Source organism: Ostrinia nubilalis, chromosome 20 (assembly GCF_963855985.1).
Source record: "Ostrinia nubilalis chromosome 20, ilOstNubi1.1, whole genome shotgun sequence".
Classification (NCBI taxonomy): Eukaryota; Metazoa; Arthropoda; class Insecta; order Lepidoptera; family Crambidae; genus Ostrinia; species Ostrinia nubilalis.
Window position 1 is genome coordinate 4,966,783 of NC_087107.1, and position 19,161 is coordinate 4,985,943.

Below are 19,161 nucleotides of genomic sequence, written 5' to 3' on the forward strand. Positions count from 1 at the left end.
GGTGCAGTATTTAAAAACTTGACCATATTGAATTTCATTAGGGCTGAGTTGACCTACTTAATCTTAACTTTCTTCTTTCTTCTTTTCTTTTTTCTTCTATTGTATTTAGTTCTTTAAAATTCCCTTCATTTGTATTCGAAATTATGAATCATATCAAATGGCGTCCAATATACCTACCGAAAATTTTCTCAGTCAATGTTGAATCATAAACTTCTGAAATAAAGTTCAAAATCAATTGAGAACATTGCCAATTTGTGGTTGCTAATCTACTGGCCATTTCAAAGTTCAGATAACAATTCAAATCTAGCTTTGGTACTAACCTTTAATGATCTTCCTGCATATCCTTATTTGCTATTACCCTCCAAGCCAGACCAACAATATCAAAGGCAAAATTATCTTTAGCTCCATCTACAAACAAAAGGTCTACAAAATCATCTAAAGGCCGTAATGCAAAACAATTTACATTCTGTTCGTCCATTAAGTTATCTCTACATATTGGCCCCAACGTTGGTTCCATTCCCATTTCCCAACAGTATTCATCCAACGTATGCATCTAGAAAATAGTATTCACACCAATGTTGGGACTATTTTCTACATCATAAGTTGGACGAGTGGCGTTGGGACCAATATTGGAGCCATCGTGTGGAGTCGGCCATTAGGACCGCTCACATGCGCGCGCTGCCATTACTAGAGCCCAGTCTATTTCGGATCCGATTTCGGATAGGTATTTTTTTACCAAATATTGTAAAGCTGCCTATTAATAAATCGCATATGAAAAGTAACGTAATAAATTACTTACGAACTATTTATTATGTGCCAGACAAAAATGTTATTAAGTAACAACTTCCTAACTATGTGTACATTATGTAAATATTACTTTGCAAAGGGTAGACTGAGTTTCTTGCGACACTTTTCTTTTCATTGTCACCCCGAAGCAATAACACTGTTAATTTGAGATTATATTGACTTTATTTATAGCGCTATTTATTTAAATTCCAAAAGTAAAATTACATTAATTACACTTAAAACGTTTAATTATTCTTTATCTTATATCTAGAAAACATAATCATAATCATGTTACTTACAGATTCAAGAATAAAATATGGTAATCTTCAAGAAATATCCCATAATATCGATTTCAGATTCGATTTCCCTAACAATGTAGTTTTACCAGTTCCTGCTTTCGTATACGTTACGGATCATGACGTGGTCCACCATTACTGGTTCCAGCTGATTACAGGCCATGTATTGAAGTATGATTGCACAGTCTTCCAAGTCACAGTTTCACTGGATGACGCTGTAGAGAAAGGCATCGATCATGCATTGTAATCGGAATTGTTGATTTGAAACACTGCAATAGCAAGAAAAAAAATGAAACATTTTATTCAGCGACACAAAACAACATAAAAAAATGAAGAAGAGCATAATGAAGCAAAACTAAATAGAGTAGGTAATGTGCGTGTCACCGAAACGGCATCCACTCAGCATCATGCCGAGGTGTCGTAAGGGACACCTCGACACTGGTCTTCCGAAGGTATAGAGATAGTGAAAAAATAACTAATTCTACACTAATAAAGCCCCTTGCAAAACTTGTGACGTTACTAGATAACAGATGAGTTTTCAAGGTATACATTTACTCACTAGGAGAAGGTCATCGGAAGCCCCTGGATGCAGGCACCGTAAGACTGATCGTTTTTTGAAGTACATGGTAGAAGCTCTTATCCAGCAGTGGATTTATTTTAGTTGATACGAAAGTACTTGACGTTCATGACTGGGTTTTAATGCACTAAAAATATTCCCTGAGTAATTCAAAAGAAAAAGCTGTGCAAGGAGAGGCGAAAGTTTTAAAAGAAACCAAAAAGCCTAAAAATTCAGAAACAAAAGAAAGTTGAAACGAATAAACAAACAGCAAATAATGTACAGTCACGAGCAGACTCTAAAATCATACAAAAAGACAAGTAGGTACGAGTACTTATTATCTTACGCGTTTTGTGCATAAATAAGTGACAGGGCATCACGGATTTGCAAGGCCAGCTTATGAGTCAGTCATTTTGATTTCGCAAATTCGCTGCAACCTGCGGTTCCATTGCAATTTGGACAATTACTGCTTAAGTAGTAATGCTGGGTTATGGTCTCCAAAGAATTTGTTAGCCTCCCAAAGAACATTACGGCTTTCGCATTTTGAAAAATTAATTAAATTGAAAAAACTGTGATCTTTCTTTACTCTTCTCTCATAACTTTATTTATAGAATAGACCTCGGATCGTTATTATATTGCTAACAATATAAATGCCTTATCATGTTCTAATCTCATCACGTTCGAGGAAGACGACAGAGCAAGTCTTCCTGTATCCAAATACATCCTACAACTCGGTCCCCAGATGTTATGTAACCAGAGATTTTACCACCAATCATAGACATCCGAGCACCCATAAACAATGGGTGATCACTCCGATCGCACTTCACGTTGCATCAGTACCACGATCGGCGATTTCACAGTTCACGTCACGGCTCATTTCATTTACCTAATACAGACTTGTTATAGCTGTTACGTCAATTTTATCTGACCTGTTGATACTAGGTTCCATTTCAGTGATTCGCCGCACTGATCTGTCGCCGTGAGTGGCCGTATTTCGATACGGTTGGGCGCACCGTGATTTTCTACCGTGATTTGAACATTTTGAACTCTAGTCCTTTTGCGTAATCGATGACCGATGACCACTCGAGCGGCCTTAACTTTGCGATCTGCTGACTAGTGTTTCGAGTTGTTCATATCTGGTAGACTCTCACTTTCAAAATTAGCTGATTTAGCTTTGTTTTTTTGTGTTGCGGTATTTCAGCATCATTAGTTTTAATGAAATGCAGTATTTGCTACTTTCTTCTAGACTTCTAGATTTTTAGCTATGTTGTAGTATAACTTGTGTCAAAAATTTAAGCAATACCAAAATGTTACATTAGCTATTGTAAATTATTATTATAATAGAAGCCTACTTTATTCAAACGTTCAGTGTCACAGTGTAAATAAACACATGACATCATTTTGCCTAACCGACTAACCGACACAATTATTTTTAGCCGTAACGTGGTTCGTAAAAAATCACCACGGCAGCAATTCGTTAATCGTTCCCATCGTTTTGTGTTAATTGTGTTTATAACTGTTTTGGTTTGTCCGCATTCTTCCGTCAATTTTCTGATTTGTTACAGGTGTGTATTCGATAAATTAAATTGTTGAGTAAAAATGCTTCTCAAGTCGATTTACCAGAACCAAAATTGTATCGTTCGAATCTCATTCAGACGCAGTGCTTTTGTACGTCGCTTAGTGTGTCGCTCAGTACGGTGGCATACTTTTTCCCCCCCGAATAAGTTGCGCGCAGAGCTCAACAGATGGCGCTGACAGTACTTTAGTTCGCGATATCATTTGATTTTTTCCGTTCCTTAAGTACCCCGGCGTTTCTTCGAGATGTTAACTTTGCGCAGAGGCAATATCGTAACCAATGAGGTTAATCCGAGGTGCGATTATTGCTAGTTGAAAACTTTACCAATACCCCGCCTTGTGGACGTGAAATACCGTCCGCTATGGCAATTTTTGAACGGCCGTAAAGGCCTAAGAAAAACCATTGTAATAAGAGTCTTGTTTGATAGATTTGATTGAAATATGAACATGAGAAAAAATTTAAAAGCAATGTAAAAACATAATGTAGGTATTTCCTTTACTATGTTATTTTTATAATGAACGACACGACATGACCACGTTTCGTTTCAATGAAATGAAACTGAGTCGTTAGTCTTTTATTGATCCGTTTCCGTTTTTCATTCACGTTATGTAAGTTTTCGTACGTATTTTTATGCTATTATGTAAATTAAATTACAGAATTTTTCTGCATTTTTATAATTTTCACCCTAATCAAAATTCATTTCACTAACAATTTTTATATTTTTACTTTCTTAGACGCATGTGTTTTATGTTTTATGCTTATAAAATTACGATGTCATTACAGATCATTCGTTGCCTTTAATTAGGGTCTATTATGATTAACATAAAAGTAAACTTATTTTTCATAGGCATTCCTGCTCCTTTCTGAAATTCCCAGGTCCTAGTACTAATGTCATTACGCAAAAAAGCTAAGGGCTTGTTCCCACGGCATCCTTTTGCGGAATCCAGTAATGCATCCGGGTCATGTAAAACTGGACTGTGTCGTGTCAATACACTGTGTTTGAAATTCGAAATTATAAATTCGTACGGATCGGTTTTTACGGGACACTGCAAACGGGATGTTAGTGTTAACGTTCATATTAAAACACGTATAACTAAACGGGATCCTGCAAAAAACGGGATATTTCCGAGGGAACAAACCCTTATAAGGACTGGATCAAATTTGTAACAACTAAGATTTGACATGTGTGTTCACACGGCTGTCCAGTTTTGCGGGATCCAGTAAAACTGGATCGCCGTGGGAACGATCCCTAGTAATACACTAATGTCATTACGCTAACTAATTCGCGTCAATAAGGCGCGCGCGCAGGCTGTGGGAACGCGCTGATTTATGGCCAAGAGCGAATGTCACACTTGTAGAGTGTGTCGATGGGTGATTCGATAGAGTTGTACGACGTGCGCTTGAAATATCGATGATTTGTCGAAGGCTTTCAGATGTGTGAAGTTTTTTTTTTTTTTTTTTTTTTTTTTTTTGTTAGTTTGTTTAATTATTTCAATGCACAATATTAAAATTCATTAATATGAAAGTTTGATAAAGTAAAGGTACAAAAAAATATTTGGTACAGAAGCATCATTTGGTACAGCAACATCTATTATGAAATTGTAAACAAAATTGCGAAGATATTGCGCAGATCTATCTATTTTCTAAAGTGTGGTCTTGAAAGTAAACATCTTTGGTCACAATTTATTGTTTCTATAGATCCGAATCAATCGATAAATAAAATCGATCTTTCTGTATTTATTCCTACATTTCAAAGACTTCTAAATATTGTAACTACACTGCGACTACTTTATCGACTAGCGGACAACACTATCGACATGATGCGTTTGCGCCGATCGAGGCGACGTCTTCAATTGCTATAGTGTGCAACCTGCTTTTATATGAAGGTCAGTAAGGGGGCGTCCATAAATTACGTGAGACTTTTAGGGGGGGGAGGGGGTCAACGAAAACCTCACTAAATCTCACGTGGGGGAGAGGGGGGGTCTCGGAAAATATCACGTAATTTTTCCCGCAAGAAATAGAGTAAAATTGCCAGAAAACTGGGTTATTAAAGTAAAAAAATATGGTTTATTTTATGATGATAATGACAATTTATTCCAAACCGACTAATCAAATTAAACTAAAAATGCCTCCATCTGCATTTGTGAACACTAAAGATACAGAATAAATGTCGAAATTAAGAAAATTCGAAATTAAAAAAAAACGTCATCGGCATCGCTATTGCGTAAAAAATTGGCCAAGTGCGTGTTGTGCCACGCGCAGTGTAGGATTCCGTAGTTGTCTGTCGTTACCACAATATATTTCAGAAGCAAGCTGCAATTACTTCATCTAAAGTCACTTTTCATATTTTCTTCTAAGGAATTTTTACCGGTTAAGAATTGTATAATACATTCTCTCTCTTAAACTAAGTAATGTTACATCTTAACCGTTATAGTTTTCCTTGAAAAAAATCATCCCCACTTTACATGCAGGGGAGCTACCCTAGATTTTTTTTAAAATTTTTTTTTACCTTTTTTTTGGCGTGATTAATATACATACCTTCACAAAATTACAGCTCCCCAGTGCCAATATTTTCCAAGCGAAACCTCGGACAGACAGACAGACATATCGAAACTATATGGGTTCCTTGTCAGGATTACGGAACCCTAAAAAATGACATTACATACGTATGAAAATATTAAATGTACCTATTCGTAGTTAAAGTAACCAATAGTCAAATTTGACAGATGTCAAATGACAAGTGGTTAAATAACAGAAAAAAATGTTTTTATAACAATGTTTAACTTGACTTTTAGTACATCTTTTAACTATTAGCACAGAATAATAATAAGTACTACGTACAGAAGTTTTACTTCGCGAAGATATTTAAAAAAATGTATGCTCAATGTCATTAAAAATATGGTGTAATTTAGCCTGTCTCAAGAGTCAAGCACCATTTTGTTGACAAACGTCAGTGATCGGCACTACGCCGAAGCTATAGGGCTGACTTCGGTAAAATGATGTGACTTGAGGTGCCAAACTGCGGAAAATGGCGGAGGAAATACATGATTTAGGATGAATTATCACGAATAATATTAACGACTTATTTACCTCTCAGTGTCTTGAGGCAACTTAAAAAAGTACATTCTGTGTTTTTATTATTATTTAGGCAGTTAAATACTGCACAGTATTTAGTACACCATTTTCTTTATTTTCTTCCATCATACACAAGAATACGCGTGCGTGAGTCAATGTTCGCTAGTATGTGAGGCCTTGTCGAATAGTATCCTGTAGGTGGGCATCGTGCGTGTTTTGTTTTCGATGTAAACTCGCGGAGATGAACAGGCCTGCTATTAGTTTACATTTTATTTAACCATTAGTAGCATTTAACAATAAGTTATTTTAACTATGAATCAAAAAACTGGTCCTAGGTTGAAGCAATTGCTTGTCTTACTAAACGACGGGAAGCTACGGAACCCTGCACTGCGCGTGGCACGACACTGGGTTACTGATTTTTTCATATAAATCTAATAGACTCGAAGCATAGACATTGCAAAATAGGCATTTTATTAAATATCACGTGAGATTAGGGGGGTGGGGGAGGGGGTCAGGCAAAATCTCACCAAATCTCACCAAGGGGGGCGGGGGGGGGGGGGTTGAAAAATGGCCAAAACTGTCTCACGTAATTTATGGACGCCCCCTAATCGATTTATTGAATATTTTAAATTGGCCCATTATACGCCATTACCTAGGCTCTGAGCGGCATACCTACATTTATGCCTCGATCTGTCATTAATAAATTATTCATTTAAAAGAATAATTATTAAGTAGGTGATTGCGTAATTAAAATTCATTCTATAATAATTACTACTTATAACGAACATCTGCCTTATATGAGCAGTTAAAAATTAATTTATTGATAACTTGAAGGTGGGTCTTACATGAGGGAAAAATGCATTTTAATATGCATAACGTAAGAAAGTGTTATTTCTATTATAATTTTTCTAGCATCTATCTAGGCGCGTTTTTCTCTCGTGCAATTTGATCACAGAGAGTTTATATCGAGTAATCCAAAACTCTATTAAAATTTCTTGCCTTAATTAAATAAAAAGAGGTAAGTTTGGGAATTGTTTATAGGAAGTAATTTCTGAAATTACTGAACTGATTTTGTATATTCTTTATTCCTGATTGACTTAGGTAAATATCTGTCTCCACTGCAGGAGCACGACTCTAATTTATCAAAAACCACCTGCAACTCTCACACACAAGTTAGGATAGCAAAATAAGTGGTTTACGTATAAAATATAAGTACTTCCTCCTGATAACTGCAGCTACCGAATAAGGTCCTCTTGCATTCTATTGAAACCGACCAATTAAAGGTTTAATAATTTCTTATTGCTTGTCCGAGACCATGTTTGAACTGGTGTAAACAACAGCCTGGTTATTTAACGTCCTTAACTGGAACGGACTGGGTTATCTAATCGTTGCGAATAGTGTTGGGAAGGATTGAGTCTTTTGGGTCTTAATCGTAAGAGACTACTTGGGCTTTGCAGGACGTGCCGAGAGAGATTCGAGTGCTTATAACGACGAACTCTTATGGAGACTTAACTCGCCGAACTGTACTTAACATAATATCCGAAATAACCTTCAAAAAGTATTACTAACTCAACACACAATGAAATTAAAAGACTTTCATTTGAAATCACATCACCTCTCGCTACTTCTTGTTCGTTCGTTCGTTCGTTTCAGCCAAATGACGTCCACTGCTGGACAAAGGCCTCCTCCAAGGTTTTCCACAATGCACGGTCCTGCGCTGCCCTAAGCTCTAATTTAAAGTGTTAAGAGTAAACTCCCAATTGAGATAAGTCACCTTTAATGCTTTTAAAAAAGACTCAAAAGACTAATTCTCCTTCCCATCACTAGCACAAAATGTAAGCTCATAATATATTAGCCGTAGCTACTACGTCCTGGGTAATAAAACTACAATGTTACAGAACATTACTTAATTCGATTACTTAAGTTTCTTGCACATTATGATTCTGCACAGCACCAAAATGTGATATAATTATTTAATAATATTATTTTTAGTTTTATCGCTAAATCAATTCTACAGATACTGAAAGCGAGTTGAAAATGAATTATTGATCTTTACACCTGCTTCCTAATTATGCAATCAGCATCTATCTTACGATCGGTTTAGAATCTGTCTGACACAAACTGATATGAATTTTTGCTACAATACAAAAACGCATTGTAAAATTATTTGCCTATTTGAAATAAAATATTTTTATGGCTTTTTCAAACCATTGTGACAACTGTCTTTAAGAGCCAGTTTGTACACTGTACAGCCAACATTTCAGCTTGAGTGAAAATAAAGCAAAAAGGAACATATTTTATAGTAAAAAATGCAACATAATAGTTTGAAATATTATAAAGAAACATTTTGCCAACCTCCGGAAAATCTGAGCTTTTTTCCCCGAGAAATTCACATTGAGATTTCGAAAGAAAATTTTTCTTTGTCTTGATACTTACCGACTATAAAGAACTTTCCAAAGTATCTGAGTTCTTTGAATCTTGAAGAATGTAATCAACGCGTTTCAACCTGAAAAAAATGCAAACCAGACGTGAAACAGAAAAACAACGTTTTTTCTCATGCTCACGTATTAAATCACACGGAACAGATTTAACAAAATGGTCCGAAATTTCATACACGTTATATTTGAGACTGTATCATTGACTACTACTTCCTTCTATCATGCGAGAAACTGAATTCCATGTATCGGATTCCTGACATAGACTTCCCATAGCAAGCGTGCAAGTTTTTTATAAGCGCGTCTGAAATAGTGACGGGTGGAGACTAGTTGAAAAAAGTAGATAAAGATTGGAATATTAAAATATTGTTTCTCTGTCATTTATGGGAATAAAAATTATGAAAATTATGGCTTCCTACAGATTGCGACGTCAATGTTTCGTAAAAATGTCAATCAATGGTAAAAAAATATGTTTCTCTTTTACTTATTCGCCAAAGAATATTAAATTCATTATGAAAATCATATTATCTTTATTACTATTTCTGAGAAAACTCTATCTATCTCTCTACATCAGCCTTTGGCATAGCCTTTGAGTTCATCTTCGAACATACTTAGGTCTTCACTTCAAACTTCCACCGACTTCTGAGTCAAATTATTTTACTTATACATATAGTCATGAATATTCATAATCCAATGAATATGTTGCATTTTCTGAATATTCGGAACATCACTGGCGAATTTATATTCTTCGTCAAACCACCAATTAGCTATGGCGTAATTACTCGGATGTTTGCGAAAGAAATGCTCCGTGAAAGTGTCTCGACGGTAAATCAACTTAAACATTGTTGTATCTTATATGATTGTAATAGATGCTATTTTCCAACGAAAATGTGTAGTTTGATGTGCTGTCGACTATTCTAGAGTAATGAGAACAACGGAAGATGTTTTTTATTCACATGATGACAAAACAGAAGCGAGGAAACTGTATCACATCGATTGAGGAGACAAATGACAGTAATCAGTAGTAGTGTCGTTTTATTATATTTAGATTGGATTTCTGTATACCTACCTAACTATGTTAATTTACATTCGCGAAAGAGAGGGTGGATGGATGTTTGTGACTCTTTCATACAAAAACTTTTGGACGAATTTTGATGAAACATTAGTGAATTAGCTTTTGACCGTGGCTTCGCCCGCTTGAATTTGCGTCTGCCTCAGAAAGTATAGCCTATGGCACTCAGGTATGATGAAGCTTTCTGCTGGTGGAAAATTTTTCAAAATCGGTTCAGTAGCACCAAAAATTACTTAGAAACATACTCACTAACTTGAAAAATTTACCCCTTTATAAAAATGTAGGCATATCACCATACCACTTAAGGTAAATTAGCGAACGCGCGAATTAAAATAAATTTCGCGAACGAAGAAGAAGAGATAAAATTATTAGAAAAGTAAAATCTTCACTTTTACTTTACGTGCTCATGCATAAACTAGCCATAGTTTGTCCCAGTGAAACACGTCCTTGCATGATATAAATAAATTAAATGATTATGCAAAAAGGTACATAGACTAAGTCCAAAACAATAACACTCTCCCACCATTATGGTAATGTTCATTTATTATTCAGTAGCTAGCTAGCAGTTAGATGCTGATCTTAATGCTCAACATTTTTAACTGCCAATAAAATAATTAAAACTTCATTTTACAGCGCGAAATTGCAGTATTCTAGTTAACATTGACAACTAGGCATCACCTACTTAGGTATGTGACAGTATTACGTGCTGGTTTTGATATAACCACAATTTAAAATAGTAACACACGGGTCTTAACGCGACGTTTATTAATGAGTTACATTATGTACTCACGACTTGACGTTTCGGCTGCGATGCTGCAGCCATGGTCACAAGCAGACTGGGCGGTTCGCGGCGTCGTCCGTCGTCTGTCAACTACCCTCATATTGTCATTTGTTACACTACCACTAGACTTAGTGATGTTACCACGACGTGCCACGACACACAACACTCACAGTATCCGTATTCGTACTTGACGGCAAAATTCGCGGTTTGCATTTATTAATCACCGGATTCCGCAATTCAACTTACTAGTGCATTAAGAACAAAAAGAAGAAACTGAACTTAAAACATTTAACTGGTAATTATAACACAAATCCTTCAATTATGTGATCAGTGTTATTTAATTCCGTTTAATCGAAATTTGTAATAACAAAAATGTCCGCGTCCGACTGCATAATACTTTTGACAAATGTCAATCAATTAACATCTGCGTGTCCAATACAGATAAATATAATTATTCTATACTAATAGAAGTTAATTTTAGGCTTTCTTCTTGTCGTGTCGACAACAAACCTATACATACAGTGTCAGCCCAAAACTCAGCTACAAGAGTGACGTTGTCTTAGGGACAAGAGTGCTGAGAAAAGCAGTACATACAGGAAACCCAGTCACTAATTGTCAATCTTTAGTCAAAGTCAGGTCTATCTCCTCGACTCTTAGTTCAACCATTTCGTGTTAAATACTTACCATTCGTGGGAAACTTCCTCGAAATATGCGGCTTTATAAACCATCGCAAACTTTCTCTTGGTACCGCCGGTAGACTCAATACCAACAGTTTTAATTATGCTTATAAATATGTTAGTGTTGCGAATAGAGCACGCCGCAAGATTAACAGTAAATTGAGAATTTCCGAGGCATGTTCCAAGAAAATTGCTCGCCACCAGGTCCGGTCGGGGGCTCCGTCCTTCCTTTTGCGGTGACATAACCCATATTATAACGGGACTTGGTAAATGGATATCTGTGCTCATCTATGTCTACGTCTAGCGGCTCCTCAGGCTGCCCATACAAGCTACAATTACCAACAACATAATTGTCAACATCAATGACGTCTGTATAAGGCTTGAATCGAATTACTCAGAGCTTCGATCAGTCAAGCCACTTTACGGGTTGGACTTAATCTAATTCCCCCATTCACCTTCAATTATACCTTCAACTTTACTCAGCAAAACATCTTCCTCCTTCGAGCGGCCTTGGAGGTAATTTCTCACGACTGGTCATGACCGACGATCATTTTGTGTAACACAATAGATTTTTTCACGTATGTCATGTTCCAGTTTGATTTGGTCCGGTCTTGATTAATAATGCTAAAAAATACTGGTACCAATAACCGAGTACAAAAGCAAGGCTAATAGCTGCTAGAATAGGTGCTGGATTGAAAAAATATTAATATACGTTTTGAAGCATCAAACTTCAGGGTCAACTTACAGGTTTCATGATCATCCATTCTTATTGTTAAATCATCTATGTAAACTTTTTTAGTTTACTCTTCATTAAATCATGGCAGCTCTTTGCTCTTTTGAAATCATTAATGAAATAGTAAATATCGAAAATGGTATAAAGGCCTATTTCTAAAGAGGAAACGGTAACCAATATCACTTTAAAGTTCAAGCCAATAATGCTGTTACAAAATTGCAAACGTTTTTGATTGCTTGCAATAACATAACTGCATTACATAAGATCACCCAAAATACCTGCTGACAACACAATGTAACACCTGTCCAAAATAAATAAATGGAATCGCACTCATTGATTAGCGAACACAATAAGTACATAGTTAGAAATTAGTCCGTTTTCAGCTACCGTGCAGTGAACGCTGATCGTTGATGTATGACTGTTGTAATTTTTGTCGGTAATTCTGATTGATGACTTGCCAAACTCGACGAAATAAATGATGATTGTAATTATTGAGCGATACGTAACACTTATGACGTGTTTGTTACATTGTTTGCTGTAACCAGAGCTGATATAGTAATTCGGGAAGCAGAATTTGCACGCGGTGATCCGTTCCAAAAATATAGTATCAATGTTGATCTAAATGGTAATATTATTTCATTTGTTGCGAGAACGTTATTCAATAATGAAGTTAAATTTTCCGGGTGGAGATAAACGTAATGAAAGAGAAATAATACCAGCGAATTAAAGATAAGCTAATTAAGAACGAAACACGGCCATTCCGTGCACGCCGCGGGCTCGTACATGTTTTTAAAGAGGCGAAACAAAATCATAGCATGATCGGATCGTGATGAGTCGAATCGTTTTGATGCCAATTATTTTACAGAGTCCAGTGGCTAAACAAGTTTTGTGGCTGGGAATCACCAAAACGTGTCGAAGTAACGTCTTGCTAACAAATTATTTTCCTGTACAGTGTAGAGCAGATTTTCAGGTCAAATTCTGCAATAATACTCATAACTCGATACAATTTCAAACGTATTATTAAAACGATTTTTTTACTAATCATTGGTTTTTGACCAACCTCGTCAATTCTTAAGTGTAACTATATTTAATCTTATAAGCAGTTTTATTTTAAGAGCTACTACCATAGTTTACAGATTGGCATTCACTATAATGCTTACTCCTACATTTACAGTTTATTTGTCCTTATCAGTTAAAACCGTTTAACTTTTAACAGTTTCTGGCTCAAACAATTTCCCAGCATTCTAGAACCCTAGATTATTAATACTATCACACTAACCTGTATCCGACTGTATGTCTTTAAATAATTATCTTTTTTCAATGAACGCGTGTAGGTCACGTGAGAACGTCGCATGTGGTATGTGCAAATTGGTGTTAAAGTTTTTTATGGTTAAATTAGAATTGACGGTAAGGATGACATGAAAATTACGTGTTCTACTCCGGATGAAATATTTCTCGAAGTTTAAGCTGTCTATCTTTCATTTAATATGGATTCTTCTCTTATTTGAGCTACAAACTATTTATATCTCTCATGAACTGAACATCTGCCGCTTTTTATCGAAGTAATCTTTCTAAAATTAATAAAGTCGAAGATGCAATTACGACATTCAACCTTCCAGCTTCACAGAACTTAATTTTCGAACCTTCAGAGTTCAGACAATGCAGGTTGTTAGCTGCATAATGGGGGGGCCTTACCACCAATGATTTACTTCGCCATTGACCGATCCTAAACACTTGCTGAAACGCGGGCAACCGCGTTCTGGACATTCGGCTATTTCCGTCCACCTTCGGTTAAATCCGTCGGAGCGGCCGATGACTCCAGCGGCATGCGCCGGCGCCGGACCTTGACGTTAGTGATGCTGATTGATAGACGATTTATCGATAGTTTCTTATGTAAGACTGATGAAGCATATCTCAATAGGGCTGAAATTTATAAGCCGAGAAATATCTCTCTCAGCAATAAATAAAATCTCGCTCGCTATCCTAAATTCCAATCCGAATTGAATCCCATGATCATCAACGTTGACGGTTGAAGCCTTAATAGCCTCATTGTGATGGTCTTCTATTCACAAAAATAAAACATTTGTACCTGTATTTGTATGTCACAAATAAATCAGGTCAGAGACATCGACACGCTAGAATAGGTGTGAAATTACAACATTACCAACACTATTCATAGTATTATACTTCGTAATGACTTCGCAAATCGATATCCTGATTTTCAAGGCCATCGATAGATCTGCCATCGAGTTCCGCATCACTACCCGACGTCAAGTTGATTGGTGCAGTTGCAACAATGCAAAATTAACTCTATCGCGAAGCAATAGAAACGGTTTTGGCAATAGTGACAGATGTTTTGGTTTTCGCACGGGGATGCCTTGCGGTCTATATTCATGAGCTTATACTATTAAGTAAAGAGATCGCAATGAAATCATTAGATTTCATTGCGATCTCTACATTTTCGGAATTAAATAATCTTCTGAAATTATGCTCGGAGTAATTATCAATTTCACGGGTAGATTTATATTCTCGTGAGTCTCTTCCTTACTTGTTCATTAAGTCCTTGTCATGTAGCATTGAAATTTCCAATTCATAATCTTAATCTAAAGATACAGCGTATCCGTCTGCAAAACTAGAAAACGCTTTTGATTTATATTATGCGTAGTTTGCACCTTCATGTAATTACAATCGTTAAAATTAACGAACGCTGGTAATTATGCTGTCTTCTGAACTGTGATTAACATGTTATGTGCATTGGCTTTTTACTTATCTAAATTAACGTTTGCTGAACGGCGTTTGATATTTTTTGTTGTACTAGTTCCGTGTCAATTGTTAGAAAGTTTTGATCTACTTTATGGCCATAATTGTAAAATATTACTGTAGCTATAGTATCGTGAACATCGTTTGTATGAAAATTAATATTTTTGCTAGCCCTTACAAAACTACCATTGGTAACACTTTCATAGAATATTCAATAATCTTGGAAGTTTTTGTATTAGCAAATAGTCAATAACAATGTATCTCTTGTAAAACATCTCAAAGCTGCATACCCAACACCCATACGAAACCCTAAATATGTAATACATTCTAACTGTCAATTACTGGAATAAGACATGCCTCGCTTTTAACAGCGAATGGCAATGTCCATTACGAAATACTACAATTGTTCAATACTTTAACTTACGCATGGACGTCGGAACATAATCATATTTCAATTTCAAAGTTAATGTGGGCTAGTTTTACTTCACAATATTACATACTATTATGTTTTATTTGCTTTATCTGTAAATTGTCATTTCTATACCAGCTAGATCTTATCCGGTGTCACGCAAGGCTGTACTCTGGGACCTTCATATTATATGCTAATTTCTATACACATTTCATTATATTCTCGGGGACCGAGCAGTCAAATAGAACCAAGCCTGTTCTCATTTGAAGCAACCGATGTAAAGTCATAATGAACGCTTTGTGTAAACGAAAGGATATATTCAATAGCTAATAACTTAGATTGCGGTGCTTTTCCCTCTAAAATTACACGCTACAAAGTTGTATTATTTGAATTTACAGCACCACAGTGTTCTGTTGTTCCGTAAACATAATATGCTCTTATTCTCTTTCTAAAACAGCTTGAGATACTGTTAATTGTTTGTTGGAATAATTCAAGCACAAATCATTTCATGGTGACTTAAACTAAAATTAACGATTCAACTAAACCAATCCTCATAATAAATATGAAACCTGGAAACAAACACACAACAAACAAACAAACACAGTTCTCAATGCAGTTTTCATAACATAATGTTTTTCTCCTAGTCTAGTAATGAATACTGTTATTAAAATGTTTATGTAATCATAGAAAACTATGCTTAATTATACAATCTGTTCTCTTAGTTCCCGGTTTTTGCGTATTTCCAAACGATTCTATTTCACACCGTGTTACACAAAGATCGAATCGCTTTCTCTCGCCGATAAATGGAGTATGTGGATGTAATCCGATAGATCGGATGCACAAAAAAGGTTTTTAATGCAGTCGTGACTGCTCAAAGTGCTGAGGGTATCGACTCCCGGATTGCACAATCTTTTGTCGGTGAAGTTTTATCGGCATCGAAAAACACCTTCGACTCTATCTGACACGATTTTCAATTGTTATCTGTACAATAGCCTATCGTTGATGACGCGGTCATTTTAAACGACGCCTCGGATTTGATTCTGTACTTACTTAACCATCTTAAAGGTTCCATCTACATTGAATGATTAATATTTGAAAAGACGAATATTGACCGTATGATTTGTGCTTTTTTAAAGCGACAACATAACATAAATCCGTCGGCTCTTCCCTTATCGTCCCGTCTATTACAGCATTAATAGCGAAATCTGTTAGTCTAACATTTGTGATTTCTTCAACAGAATTCAAAGCACGACATTTCACTTTATCAGTAACATCTGCGAAAGTGCCAAGGTTAAAACGGCATTTTACTGTCATAAAGTATTTAGCTATCTAATCAATCACCTGATGCATGATCAGCAGTCACGCTTGTATGGCATATCACGAATGGCATCGCAGACGAAATGTCGAGGCGATGCCGTACCGTATTCGTTTCAGCCTTGACTTCAGACCTAATGATATTTACGTTTATATTTGCTCATGTGCATTGGATTGCACTGAACAAATTAGTTGAGGACAAATTCTTAATAAATCTACTTTTAGTGGCAACTCAAAAGTAATTTTAGTTGTTATTGTGACCTCTAAAGTGAGTTTGTTTATTAATTTACACATCAGTCTGACTTTGTCCCAAGGTTACCTGTCTTAAGCACTAACATTTTGTATTTAGCTGCTTAAAAATACATCAAATTTCAAATGAGTAAAATCTCTGTCTATTTTTCAAGTAGGTATAAAGTTGTTTTCTTATCTTATCATGCAATACGGCTAGTCTAAGCCAGTTACTGTACATTGCCCGTTATTCGTGTCCAGATTCTACAGATAGGTGCATTTTTAGAAACCTAGTCGTTTATTTACATTTTATGGTTCTTAAGAAATGCAGTCAAATCTTGCGGTTAAATTAGAAGAGGTCATTCCTGTTTGAAAGTATATCTCATCATCAAGATAACGTTAATTTAAAAACAAAATCGAGACTAGAGAACCACAAAGGAAGAAACATAAACTTCTAACTCATAACCCTCCCTTGCGTAGTCGGGTAAAAATATCACCGACTACTGATGTTGTTAGAATGTTATCAGCAGTGAATTAGAAAAATAATGACGCCAACGAATCAAGGGTCTATCAGGGTTGTTGCATCATCTCAACAAATTGGTGTGATGCAACACGAATCACATTCGAAAAGGTCTATACGAATGTCACCTATAATCAGACAATGATCGTTGTCAACGGGACTGTCTGATTCTTACACAACCGATGACCAGGTACTTCTTATGATGCCCTACAAATGGCCGTAGATAATACACTTATCAAATAGACTGCAAATGACATAATGTTTCTTGGACAAGTTGTCATAGTACTGATGTGACGAATCGAAGATAAAGAGATTAAATTATGACATGAAGATATAGGTACTGGTATTAAAGATGTAACGATACGATTATTTGTAACACAAACAAACATAGCTACTATTACGTTAGGATAAACTTGTTACAAACCACGCTATAGAAGAAAATTACGTCAGCATATTTGACAGTGACAATTCCTACTGATAACTATTAATCTAATTCAAAAATTACTATAAAAACTTCATTAGTGATTACATTTTGTGTTCATAGAATAGAATATTTGCAACTCGCACAAAATAATTTCAATTTAATAGTTTTTTATAAGTTCTCGCAACAGTCATTTCCCCATCTTTATAATTAAACCGAAGCTCACTATATTGCGCCATCCAGACTTTCTACCCATAATGGTTTTCATTATTACTGATTCCAATAAGATATTAACATCATAATGGTTGATAAAACCCCTGGTGGTATTGCGTTTGATAAGTACATTGTAATTTACACTGGAGGCGTTCGGCTCGTTTGTATGAGATAAATTATGTGTGAATAACATCGTTAAAAGTATTTTCGTCTATAAACATACAGTTAAAACCGTACAATATCTTGATAACGCCTTTCTCGGCAGTAATATTCAAATTTACAAAGCTTGGATGCACGATCAAAGTGTAATAACGGAAACATAAAATTTTCTCATCCAATTTTGATGGTAAAGTTTACAAAAATAGTTAATTTTTGTTTCTAACAGCATGCAAGCAATGCACCGATGGGAAAGTACAGTGTGTTGATGATATTTTAAACATTTCGATTCTCCCAAAGATATTTTTGAAACGATTAGACACGTTAATATTAAGATCAATATCTGGCCGATCAAATTTTAACGACGCAATCGAATCTACGTTAGAGAATTTCAAGATTTTTAATGACATCTCTCTATTGGGAAATATTTTCAAGTTTATGACTACACTGGGATCTTTGTAGAGATCATCTCATTACAGAGATTTCATAGTGAACTAAATTACAGTCTAGTTATCATGGATTACGATGTTTGCTTGTGATTTGCCAATAACTACTTGATTAGGTCCAATCTTGCGGCTATTTGCAGTAAAATTGATGATTTTATGCTACCATCCGATTCTATGGCCTACTTTGAATAATCTGGCTTCGTTTATGCCTAGTTTCATTAATCCCATGTCCTACTCTGATAATTTAGCTCTGCGTAAGCTGTTTTGCTATCCATCCTATTGTGAAAAGTTTATATTGCACAAAAATGCTTTTAACATTCTTTCAAGGGCAGTAAGTCTTTGCATCTCCTCCTCCTATGTTCTTCTGAGTAATTTCGTTGCGGGTCCAATGACAGTTTAACTTTCCCCCGTTACAAACTTGACCGTCATTGGTTGGGTTTTTATTGGCGGTCTACTGTAGATCCTGGCTACACAAGAGTTGCAGCGGTGGTAACGAGAGGTGGGAATAGTCCCGTTTTGTTCTTTGCATCTTTATCTTTCTCTTCTTATAAATCATTTCAAAATCTCATACAGCTTTTTCATTTGCATTTTAAACATGTCATTATTAGCAAACTGTACGTAGGTACCATGTGTTTATAGTTGTTGCAATTCACGAAGACTTTACATGATGTATGGTGGCACGCTACTGTTCGTTTCTCAAAAGTTTT

General features: G+C 35.7%; 1 protein-coding gene, 1 long non-coding RNA gene and 1 other non-coding gene across 5 annotated transcripts in view; all 3 read left to right on the forward strand.

The window, feature by feature from the left end:
• LOC135081862 (uncharacterized) overlaps window positions 1-19,161 on the forward strand; it is a 212,057-nt gene that overhangs the window by 175,892 nt on the left and 17,004 nt on the right. The window lies entirely within an intron of this gene.
• The window catches only part of LOC135081522 (uncharacterized), a 145,743-nt gene that overhangs the window by 122,087 nt on the left and 4,495 nt on the right, over window positions 1-19,161 (forward strand). The window lies entirely within an intron of this gene.
• On the forward strand, window positions 3,465-3,603 carry LOC135081927 (U4 spliceosomal RNA). Its single transcript, XR_010259299.1, has one exon. It is a non-coding gene; the product is annotated as a U4 spliceosomal RNA (small nuclear RNA).